The 22833-nt window shown below is 42.9% G+C and overlaps 1 protein-coding gene across 2 annotated transcripts in view; it reads left to right on the top strand.

Moving 5' to 3' along the window:
* Nucleotides 1-22833, top strand: part of LOC132843539 (NACHT, LRR and PYD domains-containing protein 3-like) — a 924649-nt gene that overhangs the window by 21851 nt on the left and 879965 nt on the right. The gene's annotated exons all lie outside the window — the stretch shown is intronic.

The raw sequence follows: 22833 nt of genomic DNA, 5'->3' as shown, positions 1-22833 counted from the left end.
GCAACAGTGGCTCCCTGCACAACGTTACCATCCTCATTCAACTCGTGTGAGCAAATGTTTGGCCTGTCAACAAAGTGGATTGGATGTGTACTGCACTCATTGCTATAGATGTGGCAGCAGCTACCATTTCTTGGCTGGTTGCAGAGTGCGAGGGCCAATGATGTGCAGAGACCAGTCGTTAAACGGGACAGGGTCACCACCGTGGGACAGGGAGTGACTAGCCATACAACAAAGTTAAAATATCATTTATTTATTTGGGCATTTCTGAAGGTTTCCATGTCACACACAGAGGTTTGACACGTTGCACTTATAGTAGGAAACATCTCCATCCAACAAACCTCAGTTTCTGGTTCTCGCATGTGCTGCTTTCAGCATTTTTGTGCAAAGTGCTCATGGGGATAGAGTCTTGTACAAACAGGCCAAATACACACTGGAAAAGGAGATCAGAGTGGCAAAGAGAAATTATTCTGAAAAGCTACGGGCTCAGTTTTTAGCTAACGACTCAGCTTCAATGTGGAAAGGTCTGAAAGCCATCACCAACTACACGACACCTTCCCCAGCACTGTGGTGAATCAACAACTGGCAGACGATCTGAATGAGTTCTACTGCAGGTTTGAAAAAGCCCAATTCTCACCTCCTGTAAACCCAGACTCCAACACTCCTAAAATTCAGTTCAGTGAAGATGAGGTGTGTCAGGTCTTCAAGAAGAACAAAAGAAGAAAGGCACCAGGCCCAGATACCAGGCCCAGCGTTTCACCAGCCTGTCTGAAAACCTGTGCTGATCAACTGGCCCCCATCTTTACAAGGATATTCAACACCTCACTAGAGCTGTGTGAAGTCCCCTCATGCTTCAAAAGCTCCACCATAATCCCCAGTAGCGTTGTTTTGCGCTGCAGCAGTCTGTGCGACAGTGAAGTAAAGAAATTGACCGACGTGACATTTCTGCCATCATCCAAAAATGGCTCCATCAGATTCATGACCATGCGCTCTGCCAGCCTCTCTCCCTTCTGACGACTGGGGTCCTTTCCCAAGTAAGGAGATGCATAGCAGACATATTTGGTCTCCAAATCCGTGGCCATCCAGAACTTGATCCCAAATTTGTCTGGCTTGGTTGCAATATACTGTGTGAATGGACAACGAACCTTGGTAGGGAACAGGTGTTCATCTATGGTCATGTGTTCTCCCGGAGTGAAACTCTCAGCACAGTTCTTGTTGAAGCGTGTCCATTTGTCGGAGACCGCAGCAAATTTGTCTGTTCCTTTAAACTTCCTTTACACCTCTTATGCTTTTTATTATATTTAATTTATAAACAATAAACCTCATGAAATTATGCCATATTTTTGAGTAAAATAAGCAGAAATTATTAAATATTATTTTGGATAACCACTGGCTGTGTATGTCAAACATCCCCAGGTCAAAGCTGACTGAAGCAACTAAATTCATAAATAAGAGAGAGAAAACATATGATTTGAATATGAAAACACAGTGTGTGTGTGTGTGTGTAGCATCATTTCGTAAGATCATATTTTGCCCTCTGCTAGGCAAAGGCATATCAAAAGTGTGAAATATTTACAAATGTGTGGCTTTTTTTTTCTGGAGGCCTAATGAAATGCAATGCCCAATTTGTGTGTGTGTGTGTGTGTTGGGGGGGGGGGGGGTGAGTGTGTGTTTTGGGTGGATGTGTTAGTGGACATTTTATGTGTGCATTTTTGTGTCTGTATGTATGTTCATTGCGCTGAAAAGGGCAAAAGTGTGACCTATTGCCCCACTAAATGTGGCTGGGTCAAATTGACTCAGGAGGACTTGAGGAGGAAAGTATTAATTTTACTTGCAATGTTCATAATTTGGAACAGTCCTGGTAAATTTCAGGCAAATATGTGGAAGGAAACCCAAGTTATGACACATTAAACTTTCCAGATGAGTCAAATAGACCCCAGGTCTGCACAAGGGTTATATAAATATCATATGTACTATGGCAATGACAAACCTTAGCAATTTGAGGTCAATTTGACCTGCAACATACTGTAATAAGAGTGTCTAAAAGTCTAAACAGGTCCTAGATGCATGTCCTGAAAATATCTTGTCCTTGGTTCAAATCACGCTCTTGGCATACAGTATGTTTGTCTTAGTTTTCATTTTGGTAAGTAAAAATGAAATGGAAAATCAAAAAAAAATCTGAGGATTCCTATTAAAACTGATGTCTCTAATAGTGCAGTGTGGTTATGCTTGGTGATGCATGTTTTAAAATATATATATATATATATATATATATATATATTAAAATATATATATATATATATATATATATATATATATATATATATATATATATATATATATATATATATATATATTAATACACAAGTTCAAAACCCACAGTGTCACCAAATATAACATTCATATGTCTGTCTCTCTCCAGTGTGTGATAATGACATTAAAGTTTCAGGTCCTTCCTACTATCTTCCTGCTGGACAGGTAAAAGGTGAAAGAGAAAACTGCTTCTATACTCTTAAAAAAATGTTGTCTCTGTCAGGGTCAGAAAGTGTTTGTGAGCAAAGCCCCATCTTCTGGTTGTGCCCTGGAAATGCATTACAACAGCTAAAAATGGGGATGGCTACATTAGAATATCCACACATCCTCGATTGCCTGTAGAGAGGGGGGCTCATGACAAAAGTCTGCTAAAAGTGTGATAAAGGTGTTTATTGTTTATTGTTTATTTATATGGATCCCATTAGCTGAAAGTCTGCGCAATCAGCTAGTCTTCCTGGGGTCCAAAAAAAAAATTACATTACATTACAACAATAACAACATTTCAATCATCACAATTGATATATATACACCTATACACATTACATATATACACATACATACGCATACTCATACATACATAAAATCTGGTTTTGATTTATAACAGGACTAGACATAAATACAATATGATTTATAATTACACCAATCAAAACCTACATCAACACATAACACCGTAGACTACTTTTAAATGACAGCTTATTATGAAGCTGACGAACTTCAATGGGAATGTTATTCCAGATGACGATAACTCTATACAGGACAGTTTTCTTCATAAAATTTTTTTTGGGTGGGGAGTCATTATATGACCTTTATTTGCCTGTCTGGTGTTATGATCGTGCACAGAATTACAGTACACTATTTGATTAAACAGAGAAATAGGCATTTTCATTGTCAATGTATTATATATCATGGTGCTTAAAGTAACTGTTATTCTTTGGTTTAAAGTGAGCCATGAAAGAGTAGAATACATCTGATCTCTACTTGTTTTAATTGAGCAGCCCAGAACAAGTCTTGCTGCTTTATTTTGCACAATTTGTATTTTTGTCAAGTCCTTTTTAGATGCAGAGGACCACACCTCAGTACAGTATGACAAATGACATAATATTAATGACTATGTAACTATTTTTAAAGTGTCCCGATTTACATAATGGCAACATTTTCTTGTTACTGCAATGCCGCAAAAAGTTTGCTAAAGTCAGACAAAAGTCTGCTAAAAGTGTGATAAAGGTGTGATGAAAGTCTGACTAAGGTCAGTCACACGTTGAAAAAGAACAACTTTGAGCCGCTGCATCTGTAGCCCCATGTGGCAGTCTTTCAATTCTACAAAAAGAGAACATGGAGTTACAAAAAATATACATGGAATACTAGGCCTACAAACAGTTAGACCAACCATCCATTACAATGCTACAGTACATTGGTACAGTGATGTACTGAAACATATATTTACTTGGTACAGTATATAGTATGTCATACAGTAATTGCTGTCAACATTTACATACTGTACTATAATGTCAAAAAAAGGTAATGAAAAAAAAAGGTTCTCTTCTCTAAATCTTCGGGTTATGGTGGACACAGTGAATCTACTGATGTTTGGTTGTACCCTTTGTCCAGCCTCCCTCATGCTCATACCATGGACAAGAACATAGTCAATCACAGTAGCTCTGATTTCATCAGATATTACTGTTCTTTGTCTTCGCTGACCACCTCAACCTCCTCTCACACGAACTCTTCCTCTCAGACTTCTATCTATTGTAGGGTCTTGCAAACCAGTGCTCACTGAACTGGCTTGCTGTATATGTTCCCTCACATTATTAGCCACAAGTGTGATCAATTCTGAGTTGTTGTGTTCAAGTGGTGACACCTGTGCTTTAATTGTGTTTGACTTTTGTCACCTGTGCTCACCATTATGCAGCACGGGTGCATCACAATGAAAATGTGTTGGCAAGTTGTGTTTAAACAGGTGAAAAGTGCTTATGGTTTTGCCAAAAGAGTGATTGATTCAATCAGTGGGTTCAGGCAACTGAGCATTTGGTTCAGACAATAGGGTTTAGTGTTTTAGCAATTGAGAAAAACTGTAAACACATTCCAAACCTCCACCACAATTTTTTCTTTTTTAGCCACAATTCTTCTCTCCCATATTGCACTCTTCATCAACATTATCCACAGATTTATAAACTTCTTGTTTTGACACTTCTTTTCCCAACCGAACATCACCACTCTGTTCCATTCCATTCCATTTTCATCCCACTCTACTGTCAAATCCTTAATCACACATTAATCACACATGCATTTGCTTAAAAAATCCTCCAGTTCTTTACACTATAATAACATATGTAAAATCCCCTCTTCCTTTTCTTGGCATACTTTACACATAGCCTTTTGTTCCATCCCAATTTTATTTAAAATAGACTCAGTAAAAAAGCTTTATGTCTTATAAAATACTCCAAACATTCCAACTTTGTCTCCACACATTTTCACCTCATGTTTCTCCATATTCTCTCATCTTTTAAATCTTTAAATTTTTCCACCCAGTACTTATTTACAATCGGTTCTTTTAAACACCATGCCCAGACTTCCCTCTCCCCAGAGACTTCCTCCAGCTCTTCCGGGGGAATACCAAGGCGTTCCCAGGCCAGCCGAGAGACATAGTCCCTCCAACGTGTCCTAGGTCTTCCCCGGGGCCTCCTCCCGGTTGGACATGCCCGGAACACCTCCCCAGGGAGGCGTCCAGGAGGCATCCGGAACAGATGCCTGAGCCACCTCAGCTGACTCCTCTCGAAGTGGAGGAGCAGCGGCTCTACTCTGAGCTCCTCCCAAGTGACCGAGCTCCTCACCCTATCTCTAAGGGAGCGCCCAGCTACCCTGCGGAGGAAACTCATTTCGGCCGCTCATGACCATAGGTGAGGGTAGGAACGTTGATCGACTGGTAAATAGAGAGCTTCGCCTTGCGACTCAGCTCCTTCTTCACCACAACAGACCGGTATATCGACCACATCACTGCAGAAGATACACCAATCCGCCTGTCGATCTCCCGCTCCATCCTTCCCTCACTCACTTGATTTGGTGAACAAGACCCCAAGATACTTAAACTCCTCCACTTGAGGCAGGAGCTCTCCACCAACCTGAAGGGGGCAAGCCATCCTTTTCCGGTTGAGAACCATGGCCTCGGACTTGGAGGTGATGATTCTCATCCCCGCCGCTTCACACTCGGCTGCAAACCGTCCCAGTGCACGCTGAAGGTCCTGATTTGAGGAAGCCAACAGGACAACATCATCTGCAAAAAGCAGAGATGAAATCCTGTGGTCCCCAAACCGGACTCCCTCCGGCCCCCGACTGTGCCTAGAAATCCTGTCCATATAGATAATGTACAGGACCGGTGACAAAGGGCAGCCCTGCCGGAGTCCAACATGCACCGGGAACAAGTCTGACTTACTGTCAGATGCAGTCAATGCGAACCAAATTCCTGCTCCGGTCATATAGGGACCGGACAGCCCTTAGCAGAGGGCCCCGAACCCCATACTCCCAGAGCACCCCCCACAGGTCACCACAAGGGACACAGTCGAATGCCTTCTCCAGATCCACAAAGCACATGTGGACTGGTTGGGCAAACTCCCATGAACCCTCCAGCAACCTTGTGAGGGTATAGAGATGGTCCAGTGTTCCACAACCGGGACACAACCCGCATTGTTCCTCCTGAATCTGAGGTTTGACTATCGGCCGAATTCTCCTTTCCAATACCCTGGCATAGACTTTTCCGGGGAGACTGAGGAGTGTGATCCCCCTGTAGTTGGAACACACCCTCCGGTTCCCCTTCTTAAACAGAGTGACCACCACCCCAGTCTGCCAGTCCAGAGGCACTGTCCCCAACCGCCACGCGATGTTGCAGAGGCGTGTCAACCAAGACAGCCCCACAACATCCAGAGACTTGAGGAAGACGTGTCGGTGGGGTTGAGGAGAACCTCGAAGTACTCCTTCCACCGTCCGAGGATGTCTCCAGTCGAAGTCAGCAAATTCCCACTCCCACTGTAAACAGTGTGCGCAGGGCACTGCTTCCCCCTCCTGAGGCGCCCGACGGTTTGACAGAATTTCTTCAAGGCCAACCGATAGTCCTTCTCCATGGCCTCACCGAACTCCTCCCAGACCCGAGTTTTTGCCTCCGCAACCACCTGGGCTGAAGCTCGCTTGGCCCTCCGGTACCTATCAGCTGCCTCCGGAGTCCCCCGAGCCAACCAGGCTCGATAGGACTCCTTCTTCAGCTTGACGGCATCCCTTACTTCCGGGGTCCACCACCAGGTTCGGGGATTGCCGCCATGACAGGCACACAGCTCCGAACGACCGCATCGACAATGGAGGTGGAGAACATGGTCCACTCGGACTCAATGTCTCCAACCTCCCTCGGAATCTGGTTGAAGCTCTGCCGGAGGTGGGAGTTGAAGATCTCTCTGACCGGAGCAGACCCAGCAGACCCTCATAGTATGTTTGGGTCTGCCAAGTCTGTCCAACTTCCTACCCCACCATCGGATCCAACTTACCACCAGGTGGTGATCAGTTGACAGCTCCGCCCCTCTCTTTACCCGAGTGTCCAAGACATACGGCCGGAGGTCAGATGAAACAACCACAAAGTCGATCATCGACCTCCGACCTAGGGTGTCCTGGTGCCATGTGTACTGATGGACATCCTTATGCTTGAACATGGTGTTCGTTAGGGACAAACTGTGACTAGCACAGAAGTCCGATTACAGAATACCACTCGGGTTCAGGTCGGGGGGGCCGTTCCTCCCAATCACGCCTCTCCAGGTGTCACTGTCGCTGCCCACATGAGCATTGAAGTCCCCCAGTAGAACGACGGAGTCCCCGGTCGGAGCACTTTCCAGCACACCTTCCAAGAAGGTTGGGTACTCTACACTGCCATTTGGCCCATAAGCACAAATAACAATGAGAGACCTATACCCGACCCAAAGGCGCAGGGAAATGACCCTCTTGTTCACCGGGGTGAACTCCAACACATGGTTGCTGAGCTGGGAGGCTACAAGCAAGCCCACACCAGCCCGCCTCCTCTCACTGCAGGCAATTGCAGAGTAGTAGAGAGTCCAGCCTCTCTCAAGGAGTTGGGTTCCAGAGCCCAAGCTGTGCGTGGAGGCAAGCCCAACTGTCTCTAGTCGGCATCTCTCAACCTCCCGCACCAGCTCAGGCTCCTTCCCCCCCAGCGAGGTGACATTCCATGTCCCTAGAGCCAGATTCTGTATCTGGGGATTGGGTCGCCGAGGCCCCCGTCTTCGATTGCCACCCAATCCACATTGCACCAGCCCTTAACGGTTCCTCCTGCAGGTGGTGGGCCCACAAGAGATCAGCCCCACGTCGATCCCTCTGGCTGAGCCCGACCAGGCCCCGTGGGGTAAGACCTGGCCACCAGGCGTTCGCATGCGAGCCCGAACCCTGGGCCTGGCTCAAGGGTGGGGCCCCGGTTGCGCCATACCAGGCAACGTCACGGACCTTGATATTGAATTTTTCATAAGGGGTATTTGAACCGCTCTTTGTCTGGCCTGTCTCCCAGGACCTGTTTGCCTTGGGAGACCCTAACAGGGGCAAAAAGCCCCAGACAACATAGCTCTTAAGATCATTCAGGCACGCAAACCCCTCCACCACAATAATGTGGCGGTTCGAGGACTAATGTAATGACCGCCCCCCTTTTTCTCTCTTTAATCCGTCACTAGAGGGCAATATAACAATGTTGGGGAAAATGAGGTCAGAGGTCAATCTTTGTAGCAAATTGGTCACATGTCATGTTAGCTCAAACTGCAGAGACGATGATAGGAGTTCGTATAATGGTTTAGTTTCCCCTTAGGAGTGCGGAACGAGGTATGTTTTGTTATATTTTACGTTTATATATATGTATTACTTATTTGTGACGTTAAAGTCTGGTTATTATGTTTTATGTCAATGTGCTTATGGTTATTTATTTTCTATTTGTCTTTCTGCATAGTTTTACGGTGTCTTGAACGGTGCTATTGAACCGTGCATTGAAAGGATAATACAGACCGACGCAAGGAAAGGGTTTTGCGTCAAAATTAAACGTTCAAACATCAGTGAAAGCTCTCTGCCTTATTCTTTGGGACTAAGGGGCCGCTACAGTAAAATTCGACGTTACATATGAGACTTTCATCACATTGCGCTGCTGTTCAAGGCTCTCATCACAGCTGGTTCATCAAGTGAGAGTGACGCTGCATCCGAGGCTATTCCCGCATCGCGCCGCTGTTTCGAGGTTATCACCGCATCGCGCGGCTGGTTCAAGGCTTTCTTTGCGTCACGCTACTGTTTCATTGCACTCTGATCGCTGCATTCACCAAGATTAGGAAGAGAACAGTAAATCAAAGCACTTTGCTACAGATACAGAGTTGCTCAAAATAAGTGAAACAAATCACAAGTACACCTCATTTATACAGTACATGTGACTTTGCAAATTGAAACTTTGATTATTAAACTGGACTTAATATGTTTTATAAACATTGTTAGTTTATTGTACATGTAAAGAATTGATAGTTTCAAGGTCTAAAGTAAAGAGGTTGTAGGATTAATCACTGAAGGGTGAAAATATTTACCTTGTGGATGTGATTTACTAGCACATGCTATAGCTGAAGTTGATTGGGATTTATGCAATGTGATGTCTATTCATTGACATGTGGTGTGTTTATTATGCAAATACTTTCTAGAATTGTCTGAATGTTGAAATTCCATAGAGCGGTTGCATGACATTTGCCTTATTCCTGTTTGCTATCAAATTGAGTGTCTAAATTATAGAGGTCTTATACGAGTAGATCACTGCTCCTCAAAATGGAAGACAGACAAGAAATGGAAGACGCATCTAAGCAAACAGCTGAGCAAGCAAGTAAAATGCCATTCCCTCCAAAAGAGCAACAAATCAGATCAAGTTCACGAAAGGGAAGTTTAACAGAGAAGGGCCTGGAGATGCATAACATGGAAGCAAAAAGCCATCAGAAAGCCTTTAACAAGGCTTATGACTCCTGGAAGCAGGCAGCTAAGGAAACAAGGTCCAAATTGAAAACTTTATGCTCACGTGGAGATCTTGATCTAATCCAAAGAAATATTCAAGACCAACAAGATGTAGTTAGCCAGTGTTATGCTCCATTGTTCATGGAAATTGTTCAAAGAATTGATGCTTGTACCATATTGACTGCAGAAATCTGTGATCTGGTGAGCAACCGAATAGAAACCTCTGATGACATTGATAACGAAGTTGCTGTGAAAGAGAAAGTAAGACAAGTATTAAACAAAGATGAGTATGAATCTATTTTTGGTGGCACAAACACTGAAACTGTCATCTCAGGATCATTACCAAGTTTAGAAGGCCAGTCAAAAATATCCTCCAAAACTTCCAGTAAGCGAGCTGATGCCGAAGCAGAACTTGCAGCTAAAGTAGAGCAAGCCAAAGCCATGCAAGAAATCTACGATCAGCAAGCGAGACTACACAAGATGGAAAATGACTGGAAGGTGAAAGAAGCAAAAATGCAAGCAGAGATTAAACAAAGGGAAACAGAAATGCGTCTAAGACTTGAGGAGGAAAGAACGAGGCTGCAGATGCTAAAGGCTGATAAGGAAGTCAAGGTTGCTGCAGCTCGTGTGAAGGCATACAATGATTTTGAGGGAAATCCTGGAGACCATGATGAGGAAAGAGTCGATGTAACTATGCCTAACTGGATAGAGGCTAATAGCAAACCCCAGCTAAATCCTGAGGTAGAGTCTTTCCATCCTCATCAGGCGTTTCAACAGCCACAGATAACTCAAGATACATCAAGCTTAACTCAAGCATTAATAAACTCCCTGAGTATAAGTCGACTACCCATTCCAGAGCCGACAACTTTCACTGGTGATCCACTGAAATTTATTGACTGGAAAATGTCCTTTACAGCACTTATTGATCGCAAGTCAATTTCAGCGAGTGAGAAGATGTTCTATTTGAAAACCTATCTTGCTGGAGAAGCCCGCAAGGCTGTGGAAGGATTCTTTTATAGAAACTCAGAAGACGCATATCTGGGCGCCTGGAAGGTTCTCAAAGAGAGATATGAAAAACCATTCATTGTTCAGAGAGCCTTTAGAGAAAAACTAATGAAATGGCCGAATATTGGTGCTAATGATCCTCTGTTGCTACGAGAATTCACTGATTTTCTACAAGGCTGTGTGGAAGCAATTCCTCATGTGAAAGGATTAGATATTTTAAATGACTGTGAGGAAAATTACAAACTACTCAAGAAATTACCTGAGTGGATTGTACGCAAATGGAACAGAATTGTGGTGGAAGAGTTGGATGAATCTGGTGACTATCCAAGCTTTAAACGGTTTGCAGAGTTTTTAAGGAAAGAATCGAAGATAGCTTGCAACCCTGTCACCTCTTCACTCCTGATGAGTTCTAAAGTCTCAGATGAAAGATTACCCAAAAGAGCTAAGGCTCTGAACACTACAGCTGAAGTTAGGGGCTCAACAATAAAGAGACCAGAATTCCAATCAACACCGTCATGCTCTGTTTGCAAGAATGAAACGCACCATATCACCAAATGTCCTGACTTTGCAGCAAAATCCAAAGACGACAAAAGGCTTTTCATTCGCGAGAACCACCTCTGTTTTGGATGCTTGAGGAAGGGGCATATCACAAAGGACTGCAAAAGACGACACACCTGTGGCACCTGCGGCCTTCGCCATCCAATGTGCTTACATGAAGAATGTGACAAAGGGCCCATAAAGGCACCAAGATCAGACTCGGCTCCTACAGACTCACACACAAGCCAGGAAGTCCAAAAAGTCATGTCTCATGCCCTAACACAGTGTGCATCAGCCACCTCTAGCATTGTTCCTGTCTTCATCTCGACAGTGGAGGAACCACACAATGAAATTCTTACGTATGCCCTACTTGATACGCAAAGTGATTCGACTTTCATCCTGAAGGATTTTCTGGATGAGCTACGTGTAAACAGTCAGGCAGTAAAGCTAAGGCTAAGCACCATGGCCGCTACTGATACAGTCACCTCAAGTTACAAGGTTAACGGCCTGCGAGTTCGAGGACTCCAAGGAGGGAGGGATATTCAAGTGAAGCAAGCCTACACTTGTGATTTCATTCCCGTGGACAAAACTTATATTCCAACTAGGAGTTTTTGCGAAGGAAATGTCAGTCCCGTCTGCTAATGAGATCTTAAAGGTGCTAGAGTCGGACTTCAATGAGAAGAGTTCAGAGGACAAACATGTATCCCAAGATGATATCTGTTTCATACGACTTCTCACTGATAACATCAAGCAGAACGATGATGGACATTATCAGCTACCTCTTCCCTTCAAAGGTAACGGTCCTCCCTCACTACCCAACAACAAGAAGCTTGCTACTGCACGACTACAGCATTTAAAGAGGAAATTAAAGAACAACAAACAGTATCTTGAGAGTTACAAGACATTCATGGACGAAATGTTTAACAAAGGAGAGGCAGAGCCAGCCCACCGGCCCAGACCTGATCAACTCCTTGGTGGGAGTATTGTGCAGATTTAGAAAGGAAAACGTTGCTGTGACATGTGACATCGAAAAGATGTTCCATCAATTCCTTGTTCCTCCTGACGAAAGAAACTACTTGAGATTTTTATGGTGGGAGGATGAAGATTTGGAAAGAGAACCCCATGAGTTTAGGATGGCTGTGCATCTCTTCGGCGCTGCCTCGTCTCCTGGATGCGCCAACTTTGGCCTAAAGTACTTGGCAGAACAATATAATTCTGAATATCCATCAGCAGCATCATTCATTAAGAAAAACTTCTAAGTAGATGATGGCTTGATCTCCGTTCCATCGATCCAAGAAGCTAAAGAGCTTATAGTCGAAGCCCAAGCACTGTGTAAGCGTGGTGGTCTGCGCCTTCATAAGTTTAATTCAAATGAAAGGGAAGTCCTCCGCAGTGTGGATTCATCCGAAGAGGCAACAACCACCAAACCACTCAACCTTAATCCTGAAGCAACAGGATATGTTCTTGGCATTCAGTGGTCGACGGCAGATGATACATTCAGTTTTGATGTTAACCTGAAAGACCAACCATCAACACATCGTGGGATTCTGTCGGTCATTGCTTCCTTGTACGACCCTCTCGGGTTTGTAAGCCCTTTCCTCTTGAAAGGAAAATTCATTCTTCAGGAGCTGTGTCGCAGAAATATTAGATGGGATGATCTCCTTCCCGCTGATTTATTCCCACGGTGGGACGAGTGGAAAAGTAGTCTCCAAGATCTGAAGTACTTCACCATTCCAAGATGTTATCATCCGCCATCCTTTGGCATCATTGTTAGGACAGAGCTGCATCACTTCTCAGATGCAAGCAATCTAGGGTACGGTGCATATTCTTACCTTAGGTTCAAAAATGACAAAAACGAAGTGCACTGCAGCCTTGTAACGGCCAAAGCTAGAGTTGCTCCCACAAAAATTAAGAGCATTCCAAGAATGGAACTGTCTGCAGCTGTAGTTTCTGCCAGAATGAGTGCTATGTTAAAGACTGAACTCGAAATGAAAATCGATCAGGAGTTCTTTTGGACTGATTCGCAGGTAGTGCTGGCATACGTATGTCAACAACGAAGCAAGAAGATTTCATGTGTTCGTTGCAAACCGTGTTCAGTTAATCAGAGATATCACAGATGTAAGTCAGTGGTATTATGTCAACACATCTGAAAATCCTGCTGATCACTCTTCCAGAGGTCTTTATGCCTCAGACATATACACATCATCCTGGATAACAGGACCTAAATTTTTATGGGAAAATGAAGTGCTTCCAACGCCCAACCCTTCCAGCAGTCTACTCATTGGTGATCCTGAGGTCAGACCAACTCAAGTATTTGCAACTAAAAGCAGTGACAGTTTAGACTTTCCTAACCGATTTAATTGCTTTTCCTCATGGAGAACACTCATTAAAGTGCTCGCTAGAATAAAAAGACTAGCCTCAAGTCAGCAATATCCTACTGACATTGTCACTGTGGAAGAACGTGCAAGAGCTTCTGAGCTCTTAACCAAACTTATTCTGGCCCACTATCTTGCCAAAGTTTGCCATCAAGGGAGGTATCAAACACTCATGGAACTCAGAGCAAATGGATTTCGGGTGATTGGTGGAAGTAAATCAATTGCTAAATTGATACACCGCTGTGTCCAGTGTAGGAAGCTCCGACGTCCGACAGAACAACAACAAATGGCTGAGCTCCCTAAAGAGCGCGTCGAAGCCTCTGCCCCCTTTTCCTACTCGGGTATGGACTGCTTTGGCCCATTTGTTATAAAAAGAGGTCGAAAGGAGTACAAAAGGTATGGACTCATCTTTACTTGCCTCTGCTCTCGAGCTGTCCACATTGAAATGCTCGAAGATCTGTCCACAGACACATTTATCAATGCCTTGAGATGTTTCATCAGCCTTCGAGGGGCCGTTCGTCAACTCCGCTGTGACCGTGGCACGAATTTCGTGGGAGCTAATAATGAGCTCAGAGAAGCTCTCAAGAACTGTGATGTCAAAGTTCTGGAAAGGTTCCTTGTTGAAAACCAATGTGAATTTGTCTTTAATCCCCCCTCAGCGAGTCACGTCGGTGGTGTCTGGGAACGGCAAATAAGGACAGTTCGCAATGTGCTTAATGCCACCCTTTCACAGTGTCCAGGCAGACTTGATGATTCTTCCCTGAGAACATTGTTCTATGAAGCGATGGCTATTATCAATAGTCGTCCCTTAACAATAGATGGATTAAACGACCCCAAGTCACTGGAACCTCTAACCCCGAACCATCTCATTCTGATGAAGTCCAAGATTGCTATTCCTCCGCCCAGGAAATTTTAAAAGGAAGACATGTACGCGACAAAAAGGTGGCGTCAAGTTCAATATTTGATAGAACAGTTCTGGAGTCGTTGGAAAAAGGAATATCTCATGAACAATTCCACACGGCAAAAGTGGCATACACCCAATGGCATCAATGGCAATTAGGCAGAGTTGTGGAAGTCATTCAGGGGAGTGAAGGTTTAGTTAGAACAGTTAAAGTTCAAACAGGTGAGCGAAAACCAAACAGCAAGCTAGTTATTATTCCTATAAAATATTCCTTCTTTTTCTCTAATTGTCAATCCTAACGGTTCCGATACAAGTGAGTACAGTAATGCAGTGAGCGGACAACCCTGTCTTATTGAACGCGTTATTTTAAAACAATCTGTTAAAAACCTATTACATGTAATTCTTGTTAGTGTACCCTTATATAAAATCTCAATCCATTTAATGAAATTTTCTCCAGAACCAAAACTCTTTAGAACCTCAAATAAATATCCGTGCTCAACCCTATCAAAAGCCTTTTCGATATCCAAACTTATTACCTATCCCTCTTCATTTTTTCCTTTCATGTACCAAATTGTGTCTCTTATACTCATTGTTATATTGGCTATATCTCTTCCTTTTACTCCATACGCTTGATTTGTTTTAATTATACTGGGCGTTACTTCTTTTAAACTGTTTGCTGAAACCTTTGCTAAAATCTTAAGATCTGTGTTCAACATCGTGATCGGTCTGTAGTTTTTTAAATCTACTTTTTCGCCTTTCCTTTTATATATCAATTTCATCAACCCCATCCTTGTTCTTTCATTAATTTCTTCGTTTTCAAAAATGTATTTAAAATCTTTGTTAAAACTTCTTTAAAACCTATATAAAATTCAGTTCCCAACCCATCAATTCCTGGACTTTTATTTTTATTCAGTTGATTTATTGCTCTTTCAATCTCTTCTTCTCTGATTTCCTGGTCACATTCTTTTTTTATCTTCCTCGCTTACTTTTTGCTTTTATCTGATTCAACAGTTTCTTTTTTTCCTCCTCTTCCACACCCCTTGTGCTAAACAGATCCTCATAAAAATCTTTTATTTCTTCTAAAATTTTCCCATTCCCCTCTACCAATTCTCCATTTTTCCCTCTTAATTCTTTTATCATTTCAGCTTTCCCTGTCCTTTTTCCAGGTCAAAAAAGAACTTTGTGCATTTCTTCAATGTCTTTCAGCTTTCCCTCTATTTCCTTTATCTTTTGTATGTCTTTATTTTCCTTATTTAATTCCTTTTCCAAACTTTCCTTCGTTTCTCTTTTTTTGTATCTTTTGCATTCTGTATTGAACTACAATATTTGATAGAGAACTTCTTGATTAAAAACTTTACATTTTCCCACCATATTCTCTTGTCCTCCTCATACATTGTTTTCCTTTTCATTTTCTATAATTTCTTTAACCTTTGCAACATAATCTTCATTCTTTAAAATCTGTGTATTTAAAATCCATACTCCTGGTCCTCTTTGCATTTGATCCCAGTCCAACTTAAAAAATAAAAACTTATGATCAGTTTGTGTTTCCTCATATTTAATCTTTTCTATAAAATTCTCCACATTTCTTGTACATAAAACAAAGTCGATTCTGGTTTGGAACACAAACTGCCCCACTATTTGTCTCCTTGAAAATTCTTTTTTTCTTTTCATTTTTCTCTCTCCACACGCCTATCATATTATTTTCCTCCATTAGTGCCTTTAATTCTTTTCTTCCCATATCAGTTTTAAAAACCATTCCTTCGGCCATATCTTGTTTGCTAAAAACCGTGTTAAAATCCCCCATCATTATTATTTCTTTATACTTCTTTACAATATTTCTTAAAACATTAAAAAACTTTCTTTTCCTTCTCCTCCGCTGGTGCATGTACATTTACTAAAATCAAATCTCTTCCTTCATATTTTGTCTCCACTACCATACATTTTCCTATCTTGTCCTTATATACAATTTTACTCAATTTAAAAACATCACCCTTCATTAAAAAAGCCACACCTCTCCTCGACCTCCCATCTTTATTATTATATAAAATACCTCCATCCCATCTCTTTTTAAAATCAGTCATCACATTTTCTTTCCAGTTCGTTTCTTGTAGTGCAATAATGTGTTCCCTTTTACATTTTTCTTTTACTTTTCCAAATTTTCCAATATCCGTCAGTCCCCTTGCATTAAACGTAACACAACTTAACGCCATTAAAAGAAAGATAAATAAATACTTAAAAAACATTATTCACTGTATTCTCCCTCCAAACCCTCAACACATCATTTCAGTTTGGACCACTTTGTCAAAAGAAGATGTATTGAGCGATATGCATACAGTTAGTATTGGCAGTATGGTTCTGGGCGAATTTTCCCGCGCGCCTTCCATGTGCATGCATGGACAGAGTGGGGAGAGAGCGGCGGCTGGAGAATCGAAGAGACCCCCTGGAGCAACAGAAACAGAACCATGGCATGCATGAATTGAAATTTTTTTTTTCTTTTTTTTTTTTTTTTTGCTTGCAGTTGGAACAGCATAGATTGGTGAATAGAATAGGGGAGAGAGGGGGAAGAGGGGAAGGGGAAGGGAGAAGGAGAAGGGAAAGAGACACGAATACGTGAAGGTAACTTAATGGACTGGACGACGGGTTCTGGCTGGGAGGAGTCGGAGTTGGAGGGGGGATTAGAAATGCAGCAGCAGCGGTGCGCGAGAGCGGCTCGAGAGAAGGGAATTAAAAGGGTCGTAAATTATGGAAGTCGTACCGGATTGTGTGCGCCGGAAACAGCTGATTAGCAGCTGATGCACTTGACTCCGAAGCCTGCCTGAACAAACGCAAAGCTTAATTTCAGTTAATTTCAGTTTTGCAATTAATGATCAGGGGAAGCTTCACCCTGGGCTGAGCAGATGGCGCATATTGTAACAAGCATGTTTCTTTTGAGGACAAGCGTGTAGTATATCCGCCGGACATTGTGGTGACGGGTAGGGGAAGCGTGCACCCTGTAGGGACTCGGATGCTTGTGCGCTGATATTACATACTTGTCCGGAGCTATGCTGCGATCGGGGGAAGCGTCACCCCGGGCCGAGCGAGGGGCGGCGAGATAGCAACAGCATGTTGCTGTGGTCAGGTAGGCAGAGTGTGGCTCTTAGGGGGTAAGCTAAATACTCCCCTGCAACTGCAGCGACAGCAGTTGACTGTCCCCTAGCTGTAGTGGAAGCGGCTGGGGAAGCGTGCGCCCAAAGACTCGGCTGCATGAGAGGTTGATATACAGGCATACAGGGTGAAATGCGAAGAACTAGGCAGGAACAGAGGAGAAGGAGAAGAAGGGAGAGAGAGGGGGGGAGAGAGAGGAAGAGAGGGAGAAGGCACGTCAGAAAGACATATCGTGATCAGATGGAGTCCATGACTTTTTGCGCTTCTAACGTGTCCTGGATTCCCGGGCGCATGTAGCGTTCAAATGCCGCAGAAGACCATCAGCCCATACATTTTAAAGTGGGGATCGTAGTGACCAAGTCTGCCATTGTAGCTGCTCCGATGCGGAAGGAGTGAGATGTGTAGAGCTCTGGAGAGAGGCCGCAAGATTGGCATGCGTAGCGTGGACGGGCGGCGAACCAGGATCTTGTCATGGCTTTTCTCTCCTTGGTTATGAATAGCGGTTCGTCGGGGCGTGCGTGAGGGTGAAAACCCGGATACCGGGACATGGAATAAAAGGGTAAAAATCAGTATTACTGCAGCAATAATCACTGGAATGCCCTTGGAATCTCTGTCAGATTTTGAGTGTTTTAGGAAAATAGAAAAGTAATGTTCGTCAAGGGTGATATCAGACACCGTGAGGTCATAGGAGGCATCGAAATTATTGGTGCGTGTGGTGAATTCGCCGACCCTGAGAAACCCATAGAAAGCACAGAGAAAGACAGCTTCCAAGAGTGAATCCACGTAGGGGCTAAAGCACCCCTGCCTCAGTTTAGTGACCAGTTTTTTTGACTAATGGGAGAGTAAGAGGGAGTCGTTTGTCTTTGCCTTTTTGGTGTTTCTTTTCTGATGCCGTCGAGGAGCAGGCGGATGGATGGATGCCCCAGCAGACTGCAGATGGATGGGTCCAGGCATCCTAGGTGGAATTGGAAACTTGACTGAAACTTGACTTTTAATGGAGGAAGGTTGCATTTTTTTTTTTTTTTTTTGCTAGGTAACAATGCGTGATGAAAGCGCTCACGATTGCAATGTTAACTGGCAAGACGGGGACTGAAAAATAAGCACTGAAGCTAGAGATGCAAATCCAAGCGGATTCATACATTTTTAATGTGGATTTAGCTATGCTTGATCTCATGTACAGTGAAGGGTGCGGAAAGGTAAGACTGCAGAGTGGAGCTTCGTCGAGGACAGTCAGGGCGAATGCTGGGCAAGGCAGGCTCGAAGGAGCGGCATCTGGGCACAGTGTTTTGAACTCCTGAAATTTGAAACGAGACAGGCAGTCAGCTAAAGTATTGTCGAAGCCAGGTATGTGAGCTGCGCGCAGCGTGAAGCTGTCCACTTAAGGCGCCTTAGAAACTTATTGATGAAGGGGACTGAGGAGTGCCCTTTGTTAATGATGTGGACGGTACCTTCGTTATCGCAATAGACGAGGAATTGTTTCCTGGACCACTGGTTACCCCAAGGATGCACGCCACGACGATAGGGTATAATTCTAACAAAGCTGTGGACAGGACGTTAGTAGAGAGAGCTAACAATTCTTTTGGCCAGGCGCTGGTGAACCACTGGTTATTAAAAAACCCTCCGAATCCTCTCGAGGGAGCGGCGTCGGTAAAGAACTTGAGCGCAACGGACGTTTCTACCGCGTCATTGTGAAAGAAGAAATTCCGTTCCATCCTTCGCATAGGAGGGACCAGAAATGCAGTTCGGATTTGCAGCCTGCATCCAGCTTGATAGAATCGTGCAGATACTCGACCGTTTTAGAGATATCGAGGAGTCTAGAGATGAAGGAGCGACCTTGCGTGATGATCCGCATAGCGAAATTTAAGTGTCCTAAAAAAGAGCCGACAAGTCTATGATTAAAAGTTTCATGGCGTGGCGAAGCATAGCAAAGCGAAGCTTGACCTATCATGAAAAGCATAGCATAACATGGTGTAGCATAATGTCACAAGGAATAGCATACCTAGCATGATATAGCATGACAGTATAGCATAACGTAACACAACATGGCCTAACATAACGTAACATAACATAGCCTAACATAACGTAACATAACATGGTGCAACGTAACATAGACCAACATAGCGTAACATAACATAACATAGCCTAGCAAGACATAGCATGACATAACGTAACATAACATAGCCTAGCAGGGCATGGCATAACCTGGCGTAATTTTTACATAGCCTAGCAAGGCATAGTGTAACCTAGCGTAACATAACATAGCCTAGCACGGCATAGGGTAACATAACGTAATGTAACATTGCCTAGCAAGGTATAGCATAACGTAACGTAACATGATGTAGCCTAGCAAGGCATAGCATAACATAACATAGCCTAGCGAGGCATAGCATGACCTAGCATAAAATAACGTGGCATCAAAGCATAGTATAGCGAAGCATAGCATTACGTAGCATAGCAGTACGTAGCATAGTGTAATTTACAATCAAAGGTGCTCCGGTGGACCAGTCACCTTAATTACACGTTGGATTACTGTTTAACTGCAATAACGATAACGAATATTATCACGACAGATGCAAACTTTTTTTTTTTTTGGAAAACGTGCCTGTGTGCAATATTTCTCTCTCTTTGCTGCTGAAACAGAAATTGCCCCATTGTGGGACGAATAAAGGTATATCTTATCTTATAACATAGCGTAACATAACATGACATAACCTAGCGTAACATAACATAGCGTAGTGTAGCACAGCATAGCATAACGTAGCATAGCGTAGCATAGCATAACAGACTGTACAACACGCCAGCCCTAAGGTCACTTCCGACTCAAAACACACCGTTATACGCGAACATGCAAGCCATACCGATTAACCGTAGGTTTAAAGCATATTCAGACTTTCCTTTCAGCTCGAATATATGGAGTATAATGGAGTTTAAGTCGCAGCAGCGGCAACGCGCTAGAAAGCGGCTCAATGAATGGGAATTTAAATGGTCCATTAGAAATGCAGCAGCAGCGGTGCGCGAGAGCGGCTCGAGAGAAGGGAATTTAAAGGGTCGTAAATTACGGAAGTTGTACCGGATTGGGCGCGCCGGAAACAGCTGATTAGCAGCTGATGCGCTTGACTCCAAGGCCTGCCTGAACTAATGCGAAGCTTAATATCTGCTAATCTTTGCCATAATCTTTTTTCTTGCACCTTCCAAATTTGGTTTTACCTTCAACACTCTTCTTCTTATTTGTCCTCTCCCCTCCCTGTCTTTGTCCTTCTTTACTCCTTCTTCACTGTTCATTTCTTCCTTTGATTCACACGTCCTTGTCCAAATCTCTCCCCGCCCTCCAGAAAAGTATTAAAACTGTCCGAAATCTCCAATTCTGTCGATTGAGTGTCCTGCTCCATTGCTCCTCTATGTTACTGGTTGCTCCTTCTGTTTCTTTTTGTTGTAATCTTTCTTCCTCTTGTCCATCATCCATTTGTCTATCCTCCTTGTTGTTTCTTTCATGCATTTGCCCGTTCACCTGTTCCACCCCACCGCTTTCCTCCTCTTCCATCCAACACTCACAATTATTTAAAAACCCTTGGCACTCCGGGCACTTAACTGTATCACAATTCCTTGCAAAGTGTCCCCTTTCCTCACACTTATAGCACTTAAAATCAGGGCAATCCTTCATCAGGTGATCCGGGTTCATATACAGCCGACAAGTCTTCACCTGGTGGCTGTGCATCACCCAGAAATATTGTGGCCCTTCAGCTGTTTCCAGCTTTGTGCTGTATGGCAGGGAAAATACCTCTCTTGGGAACCTACCTTGCACAAATCTCGTCCCATCCTCTACATTAGTGCCCGGATACAGCCTTCTTTTAATCTTTGAGATGGGGCAAATCCCCCAACCTTCCAATTTATCCAAAACATCTTTATCTTCCAGGTAAACGGGCAAATGCATGAAAGAAACAACAAAGTCTCTATTCTGCAGGTTTTTACTTCACAATCCGTTCCTTTTATTAAGAGTACACCGATAAGTTCATCAAACATTTCTTCCTTTTCCATAGCAAGTTCATATTCTTTCCCTTGTCTCGGTCTTAGCGCTTGAATTTTTCCATGTCAACATTGCCCAGTCAGCAAATTTCCTTTGGCCCAGATTTGGGCCAGATAAACAGCTGAGCTGTGGCCCAGATTAGTTTGTGTTTGTCGGCCCAGAAATGGCCCACATCTCCTTTGCCAAAACTGAACTAAAGCAGTGCCATAAGTCCACCAAGCATAAGCCAAATGTAATTTTATGTGGCCCAAATATGGCACACCTCTTCTTTGAAAGAACTGAACTGAAGGAGTGCCATAACTCCACCAAACATGAGACAAATAATACAATTTAATGTGGCCCATATGTGAGCCTTATATGCAATTTTAGTATGGTTGATTTCTGTTAAAATCTAACGGCCCATACGTGCCCCACATGCAGCTGACAGTATGTAAAAGTCTTATTAACTTATAGGTAAATGAAACACTCAACAACAAATGTACTCAAAACAATTTACTTCAAAACAAGTGTTTAAATAATTACACCTTTAAGAGTAAACATAAGAATACATTTAAGAATGTATTCAACTCAGAGTAATAAAAGTCACAGAAAAAAATAAAAAAAAAAAGAGTAACTTGTACAGAGAACTTGAATTGAGAAATTGAGTTTTGATGTGCAGAGACGTTTTGATGTGCCCAATGAGGGTCTGCAGTGTTTTGTTGGGCCTTGTGTTTCTTCATTCGCTCCCTCCCACCCCCCTCTTGGTCTCCAGTGAGGTGCAACCATTTATGTTGATTTCAATGTCTTTATTTGAGGCTTTTGCAGTAAGGGGATTCTGCCTGACTGCACCTGCAATAAAGATGAATTTAAATAATGCTAGCAGCAATACATCCTGGAAGTTAGAGATGGAGGATAATGGGGGGAAAAAAATCATTTAATATAAATTATTTTCTTTAATATTTTTAATTGCAATAATTAACCACCTCTGATTGAAAAAAAAAAAAAAAAAAAAAATTCCAGTATATTTTCGAAAGGAATTGCAAATTGTATTTTTAAATATGAGGGCCATAATAATACCATAATTTCTTATGACAAATTATTTAGATTTTGTTTTTATAATATATTTTTAGAATACTTTTTCACCAACTGGTTAAAATTTACAACACTGGATGTATTCTGCTTTAAAAAAGACATGCATTACTTTCAGGGCATGAGACAGATTCCAAGGGACCGTCTGCAAAGTGCAAATCCCGAAAAGCGAATACTAAAAAGGTCAATAATGTCACTGTAATACACTGTACTGTCACCAGCTCACACATCACTGTAATACACTGTACTGTCACCAGCTCACACACATCACTGTAATACACTGTACTGTCACCAGCTCACACACATCACTGTAATACACTGTACTGTCACCAGCTCACACACATCACTGTAATACACTGTACTGTCACCAGCTCACACACATCACTGTAATACACTGTACTGTCACCAGCTCACACACATCACTGTAATACACTGTACTGTCACCAGCTCACACACATCAC

This window comes from Tachysurus vachellii, chromosome 3 (genome assembly GCF_030014155.1).
Source record: "Tachysurus vachellii isolate PV-2020 chromosome 3, HZAU_Pvac_v1, whole genome shotgun sequence".
NCBI lineage: Eukaryota > Metazoa > Chordata > Actinopteri > Siluriformes > Bagridae > Tachysurus > Tachysurus vachellii.
Note: the sequence above shows the minus strand (reverse complement) of the source record. Positions and strands in the feature narration are given on the sequence as shown.